The 8390-nt window shown below is 39.5% G+C and overlaps 1 long non-coding RNA gene across 4 annotated transcripts; it reads right to left on the minus strand.

Moving 5' to 3' along the window:
* Positions 1-809: 809 nt before the first annotated feature.
* Positions 810-8179, minus strand: LOC127296313 (uncharacterized). 4 transcript variants are annotated; one of them, XR_011743836.1, is made up of 9 exons: positions 7942-8179; positions 6011-7860; positions 5695-5868; positions 5028-5109; positions 4680-4737; positions 3995-4200; positions 3250-3328; positions 1854-1901; positions 810-1161 (listed from the first exon to the last, which is right to left on the minus strand). It is a non-coding gene; the product is annotated as an uncharacterized lncRNA (long non-coding RNA). The 4 variants fall into 4 exon arrangements; XR_007848452.2 differs by having other exon boundaries at positions 4962-5109; XR_011743835.1 differs by having other exon boundaries at positions 5028-5868.
* Positions 8180-8390: the final 211 nt, after the last annotated feature.

Consider the following 8390-nt stretch of genomic DNA (forward strand, 5'->3'; position numbering starts at 1 on the left):
TATGGCTTCCACCCATCTTTACTATTAAACTAGATGACCCGTTGCGCTATCGCGCAAATGCGAGAGTCAAATCAAAATTTAAACCATAAGTTTTAGCTTGTTTTAGTATTAACAATTAGCACGTAATTTAGTTGCTTTAGTATCGGAGGCTCGCAGTGGAGCTCTGCCCCTCCCGTTGTTGCCGTTATGGTGAAGGGAGGCAGCTGGGTTGGCTGGCCATCCAGGCCAAGCTCCCACCCGACGGCATGCATTGGAGAAAATGTCCTCGAGAGGCCCTCCACCCTCCTTTGGCTACTCAAACTGCCCCCGCTGCAGCAAGCGATTCTCAATTGAATTTTGGTTAGTTGTACAACAATTCGGAACCCGTTGCACCCTGGCACAAAGGTAAAAGCGAGCTACTATTGTAACCATCATACTAAATTTATTGTAAGTGTATATTACAAAATCTAAGTCCTATACTTCATATGTACGTTGTCCGCAACAATATTGCACAAAATGGTCAAGTGATCAGATCAGGTTGAAGCTTTATTGAAATAGTTGAAGCCCTCGAACTAAGCCAGCGGAGGTTGCGAAATCTTGCCAGAATTTAGGCCATATGAGTTTACCTGCTATATCGGATACCATAATTCATTCTAGAAAAATTCTACTCACCTCAAGCGACACCAGAAATATGTCCCTCAGGCACAAATTACTACATTCCTATGGAAAAGGCAGGAGAAGTTAATGCCTTATCAAAAGCACTGATGCTGTGCTACAGATTTATGATGACATGTACCCAGTTTAAGAAAACATATACGCGCTTTCAAAATGCATCAACAATGCCCCCACACAATTCAGTTCCAATAATACAATGAGCATAGAAATACCCAGATCAATCAAAACTGCTCCACAGCTTATTTACCACCACCGAGGACGTTTGCATGACAACTATGTCATGAAAAATGATTTTGTTCTTAGTATGACAACAGTGTCAAATGCATTTAAATAAAACATGGACCAACTTGATTCTTGTTGTCAGCAGCCTCTCATATGTTGCCCGCCACAAAAATTTGCAAATATAACTACAAAATAAAATTGCAGCCAGTAAATAACTTTGGGGACAATGTATGGATCAACAGTTCACCCTTCTCCACCCTCAAAGTGAATCTTTTGTGGTGCGGCCTACAAAGAGGAAAACAGAAGCAAGTGAGTAATTAGTACGGTTTGGCGAGGTGCCACAATATTAACGACCTTTTTAAAGGAGCGGATGAGAGCATATCATTGCTCCAAATGCATCATTAATCATCAAAGGCAACTGCCATGCCTTTATTTGGGATCAGTTTCACAGTTGGCAAGTTGTAGATTCTTTAGAATGGAGGAACACTTTTTATGTACTCCCCCAATGCTATAAAAATGTCACTTTGTTTATGCCAAATACTGCATGGTGTTTTTGTTATCCTCAAGAAGGTGGAGAGGACAAGGTGGACTGGAAAATAGCTTCCGCTTTCTTTGAGCAAAACAGGGACATGGTCAAGGGTAAAACACAGAGGGTGCCTGTAGACCACCTAATCCCAAGGCTGCATATGGCTACCATGGATGTTGGATTAACTGGAGTGTAACTTGATAACCATTTCTTCTACGATTAGTGTGAGACATTGATAAGAGTATAATTGCTAGATGTAATACTATTGTATATCTCTATCTTCAGCTTCTATGATAACTGAAAATTATTTGTAATTTTGAATCAACTAATGCCATTGCAGTATCATGCATCCAAGAAATTGTCATATAAATGATGTAACCCTGATGTACAACATCAATATCTTGATTTCAGCATTGGAATCTTAGTAAAAGCACATGACAGAAGAGCTAACCTTATCCATATACAGAATTGAATACTTGCATCGTGAGCCCTGCTGCCCCTGCAAAATAGCAGAATGGTCAACTGCTGTAATGCCTACCATGTTCTCATAGAGCAGATTTGTCAACGATCAAATTAACTACTGGTTTAAACTAATATAAATATTGGCATGAAGAGAAAGTGGTTTCCACAACTAACTCTCCAACTAAAGCACAAATCAATACCGAATTTAATACTTGATTTTTTCAGTAACTATCTCTGCATCACAAAATAGGATCTGTAATTTGTACACAGTGCACATGATAATTGCATTAATCTTGTTGTCGTGTATCAAACTTCCGAGCAATAGTTGAACCTCTCAACCATTGGTTGGTCCTTGTTAGTACATCTTGATTACCACGCATTAGTCATTCACACAATTCCACATTATATCGGAGGCAAAGCAACACCAATTAGCATCTGGAAGGGAGCAAACGTGCTACTTGGCCTTAGAACCTTTGCACATTGGACAGATGTTTTGACCATATGCAGACGAGCAAAAAAAACAATTACTTAATTACGGGACTATCAGAATTAGGAACATGGCTAGGAATGCAAGAGAGATCAATGTTGTTTCTTGCAGAATGTAAGTACGTCAAACTGCTTTGATACGTGTCTCAGAAAGTTCACTCCTAAGAACTATGGTTATTGAAGGTATGTCTCGCGTAATTTTCATTTATCACCCAATTTGTCAAATCCATGCGTATTGAAAGCTGTATAGAAACTGAATGCCAAGAAAACACTATTGATGGTTTATTTTTCTATCTCATGTCAAAGAAGAATGAATAACTACTCGCCAGTCTTACAATGTAAATGTTTCTCCTCACTCACGAAAGTGGTATATCTTTTGCACGGCCATTGCTCATTCACTCTGTGTATGTCTCTCGGTAGTACAAATGCTATGCTACTTCGATAAAAGAAAGTGGTGACCAGACCTCAAAATCAAATATGCAGCTGCAGATTAAACCACCACTTAAACAAGCATTGGACTGCCTTCATGTATATTTTGCAAAGAAGCAGTACACACTTGTAAACAAGCATTGGACTGCCTTCGTGTATATTTTGCAAAGAAACGGTACCCACTTGCATATCTCTTTAAAAAAGAAAGTATATTCTATGGAATCTGGTTGTGCTCAGCATCACGCAGCTTTGTGTACTAAGCCAACATCTTGCAGAAAACATACTCCTTACATAAATCAATCTCAGTGGTTCCAATTGAGATGTGTTCTAGTAGACTCTGAGCAACCTGGCAATACTACGTGGATTACAGATTAATATGATATTAACGATACTACCCAGACCAGTGCAAGGATTGACTTAGAATAAAGATGTCTGTAACAAGTAAAAGAGAAAATGGATAAAGAAATAACCCTTTCTACGGTTGTGGAGACTTGCTGTTGAGTGACAATTGCTGTTTTAAGTGAGGCAGCTATGGCAAAGAACACGGACCTGGGAGCAAACAACACATGAATAGGAGAGACTTGGCAAAACACAACAAAGCCCATAAGATAACGACACTTGATAATACTTCTATAATTACTCTCTACTGAATCTATCAGCAGCACACAATGCAACATCAGAGAAATCACACACAAGTGGCAGCAAGAGAAATAGCAGTACAATAAAATTACACATGCATGCATCCTAAAGTTGGCACATGAAAGATAACTTCGATTGCCAGGAAAATTCAGTGTGATTATCGATATTATTTAAATGATTCAGATTCAGAAACAAATAGAATGATAGAAAAGCTATGCATTCTTTTAAAAGGAAAATCCGTCTATTTATAATAAGAGAGAAAAAAATCTTTGCTAAAAACCACAACACCTTTTAGAAATTTGAAAGTAAACCTGAGCCAAGTTCAATATCTTCAAAAGCAAAGCTTTCATAAAAAGCTTGAATAAGGAAACCTCACGGTATCTTTTAATGGAATGTAAAACATTAACCCATAAATGAAGCACCGTTTCCTATCCAAAGCATCAAAATATCACCAAACTTCAGTAAACATCCATAGTTTTGTACGTGCTAACTGAGGACAACAATAACTAACACTTCTAAATACCTAACAAGAAGCGACAATTTAGGAGCGGATATTGGCAGGTTACAAAACATCACCTGGTTGCAATAGAAAACACTTTCGAGCTTGGGCACAAAGAGCTTGTCGAGCAGAACCTCCATGCCTAACTAAGGTACTGTTGCTAATCTGATTCTTCTTATGCATACACCCTTTTTTTCAAATGGTGATTATCCTAGCGAATTATGTCGGCTTCATCATGAGTTCTTGTCCCATTGTGCTAATGGTGATTATCCACTGTTATACTCTGTGCAATAGAGGACAATCTCATATTAGCAACACAGAGGACACACTCATATTAGAGAATATTAAGGCTCATATTATACATTATAAAGATAAAGACTAAATTTCAGAAGAAGCAATATTGGCTAGCAAAAAGAGACCCGTTAGACAAAGTTCTTCTTATGCCTGCACCCTTTTTTTCAATAGACTACTCTGCTATACTGTATTGATTAGTTGTCATAGAAATATGTGTGCTCCTATCATCAGGTTTGCACGAATGTTGTTTGTTTACCATAAACTTCAAAGCCATGTCAGATTGCTAAAAGCTATTTACAGAAAACTGAATTCACCACTCACCTGCAGCTAAGCATAATAAAACCAATCTACAACACAAAATAATCTTCACCGAGATTGAAGCAATTGTTACACACGAATCAGAACCCCGCGGAGTGACAAATAGTTTGAATAAAAAGGCATATACAACAGAAGCGGGAGAAGATTTACCTCAAGCTAGCAGCAAAACAAGTTTAGAAAGGCGAGGTAGATAACGAGAGAGTTCAACCTGCAAGAGGAAAATTTAATCATACAACTTTGTACATAGGCACCCGGTCATGTTACATATTGTAAACTGTAATTGTAAAAATAGCACTCCATGGTTTACCACTTAGGTAAAGTACTACAGTTCCACAACAAAGCAGTTTTAAGCATAAATGAGTAAATGACCAGCTAATGATAATCAGAATGATCAACCTAAAACGCTTGGCAAAAAGAACAAAAATCATTCACCTCGCATTGCCATCCCAGGCCAATTTGAGATGCATACAACACAAATATTATCCGTAGAATACATACTTATTTATTTCCATGCGTATATAGAGGTCCATCAATCCGGTGCCAAGGTAAACAGGGATAAACGAGCTATTGCATGCTTTGCCTGCAAAAGGATATCAAAGTTTCAGCTGACAAAAGATAATGGCTTGCCTAGATTGGGAAGGATGAGCATATCTAATTCAGGCTCATATTATACATTAACTCTGACTCTGAATGCTAGTACTTTAAATGTATATGTAACATACTAATTATTATTATTTAATATCAAATGTAATAACAGTTACATGAACTTAATCTATGTCTGTACTTTGCGCATATGAGCCAAATACATTGTTAATACCATGTAAAATTAGGTTCTTTACGATGCAGACAGGAAAAAGCTTCATATATGAAGGCGGAGTTTTATTGTTTTAACGCTAAATCTAATTGAGAAAGTGGCACCTCAAATACACTGTCAGCACTTCAAAATCATCATATATGCAGCAAAGAATTTTTGCTAGACAGTAATGCTATTTTTTATTTCGTTTTTAGCAGCATACAGGGAATAAGGAACTATACATAACTTGCTAGGTACAGTTTGGAAGCAGACAACTACATGTACAACTTCATACTTGCTTTGACATCACTACAACCAACAAGAGAAATCAGATATACAGAAAAATAAATGACCAAATGTAGAAGTGCTTACTTCAGGTACCTATCTGCAACGACATCACCTTTGCTACGAAGAACAGATCCAACTCATCCTACTGGCCACCCTCCAAAAGTCCTCAGCACTCCATTCAACCTTTGCTCTGGACCACACTGCAATATTACTGGTACGAAATCCTCAGGATTGGAACTCTGAAAACCGCACCACACCCTGCAATATTTCCAGTACAAACAGAATCTTAGCCATACAAGTATATACATAATACATGCACTGGAAACCAACTTTTTCACAAACAGAGGATGATTCATGGTAAGCTGATAGAGGATTATTGTCAGTTATCCAAAAAACTGACCTCATCAGAACAAATACGATCCAGACTTAACACCTTACAATGGGAATCAAGTTATCGAACAAATGGTTAGCCCATGCAAGTATGACATCACCAGCAACACTAATCACAAGATCAGCATCACATATTGTTCCTTCCTGCAGGCAATTTCTAGAAAACTGAGTAAGGTGACAATCAACAACAGCTTAGTGCTAAAAGCATATTTAGTACATGTTCAGCCTCTACGTACTAAACCTGGAAGTATTTACGTGACAATCCTATCAGTGTTGCCGAAATGATATAACCAGAAACATGTAAAACGTTATAGTAGAAAGGCAAATTCAGTATCACTTCTGCACTTTTTCCACAAAAGAGATTTGGTGCTGCAACGGGCTCTAGAGTAGGCACGACAAATAATAAGGGTGGGTAAAGTCAAACATAAACACAACGCGAGGTAGGCATCAGAAATAGATCCAAAAGATGGTAAAACAGCTCCAAGTAAACAAGACAGGAAGTGTAGAAAGGAAATAGCTCCATAATCATCATCTTTCATAGCTAAACACCTGAATATTAAGAGCACGGAAAGAAACTGAATTCACTGGTGCATCTAAGCATTAATATTAAGAGCAGATCCGTCAATCTCAGATTTTGAAACCATGAAACTAATCCTCTATACTGGATATTCTCAATCTAAAGGTGAGAGCTAATTATTCAAGTCCACCAGATCCAAAGAACTGATGTGATTATTCATAAGTCAAACTGGCATAGATATTGTGTAAAAAGAAGTAACTAACATGAAAGTGGGGAAGAAAGGAATGTCTTAAATTTAACACGATGGATGCACTTATGGAAGGCAAGAATAATAAGATATGTCAAGAAAATCAACAACAGTGTGATTTGAATAAAAAGTAGGAAACCACCTTGTAAGTGGATCTTCTGAGGCCAGGCAAGAAACCATACATATACATCAAGAACTAAGACATGTAACACATTAAATCCAGCAGGAGCAGGCAATTAGAGCTAGAAAAAGGAATTTCAATTGTAAAATACAGTAGCAGCAGTCAATTAAGTCACTGGCCCATCTAGACAACCAGCAGGTGAAAAAGAAACAATCGCATCTGACGGTCAGGGTGAAATAGGAGGAAAGAGTTATAGAAGAGATTAAACGTAAATCTCAAAACTCGAGTAAGAGAGGCAGGGCATCATTCTCTATCACCAAAATAACAGTTAAATAAGCAAGTAGTGCAGGCCTTCAAGGGAGAATGAAAATAAAGCAAAGGAGCGCACGATGCATTTAGGAATATATTCAATAACAGAATTTTCTTAGCCTGTTATTTTCACCTAAAGAAAATTTACCAGCACACAATAACATTTATGCAGCTATCTTAAAACATAGACATGTGAAAACAGCTTAACAGAATTTCAGTTCAAAGACCTCCATCATTATGTTCAAGACTAATTTCAGCAGTGAAACGGTCAACTACACTGCAAGGCTGCCTTTTTCATTAACTCCATCACACATGCACAATAATCTGAATAGTGTTTTTTTCAAGAAATCCTATAGCTCCGGAACTGAACAACATACTCAAAAGCAAGCTTATGGCCTTCAACAAAAACACATCAATCATGTTAGAAGAAGTGGAGTAAGCAATATACATCTGCATGACATAACTAACTTCAAGCTTATATTATGTTATCCTTGCTATAGGCAAAACTAATTCCCAATAGCAGTCACACATCATGGTTGACTGTAACTAATACTTTTGAAGACCTTGCAGGCGTAGAGAAACCAAATCACATGGCCTACATAGATCAATCCTCCCTAGCCTCCTTGAAATTTCATCAAACACCTTGTAGGTGTAAAGAAACCAAATCTGCATAAACAAATATGAGAAAACATGTGGTGGTAGAACTGCATTGAGAGAGCCTTATGTAAAGGGAGAGATGATGCTTACGATGCAGGGGAGCCCCTGGGTGTGTGAGGATGTAGGCGTAGCCCTGCATGACCTTGTCGGCCAGGAACGGCCACAGCCCCTGCGTCGACCCGGTGTCGTGGTTGTCCACGAACGTGACGGCCTTCTCCGGCAGCCACCCGATCATGCCGGCCACCTTCCCAGCGCCGTCGCTCAGGCGCCACAGCTCGCCCTGCACGCCCGCCAGCAGCACGCCCTTTGTGGCGAGAGAAAAGCGAGGGGAAGATGCACCGACCTGGATTTTGGTCCTCGTCGCCTCCGGTTGTCGCCGCCGCGGATCCGCCGCCGCCGCCCGTCTCGCCGCGCCGCGCTCCGGTCGCCGCGCCTCCGGTCGTCACCGCGGCGGATCCGCCCGCGCGTCGGCCCGTCTCCGGCCGCGCCCAGCGCCTCCGGTCGCCGCAACCATCCGCCCTCTTTCTTGATCTCGCCGC

This window comes from Lolium perenne, chromosome 4, assembly GCF_019359855.2.
Source record: "Lolium perenne isolate Kyuss_39 chromosome 4, Kyuss_2.0, whole genome shotgun sequence".
In the NCBI taxonomy this organism is placed as follows: domain Eukaryota; kingdom Viridiplantae; phylum Streptophyta; class Magnoliopsida; order Poales; family Poaceae; genus Lolium; species Lolium perenne.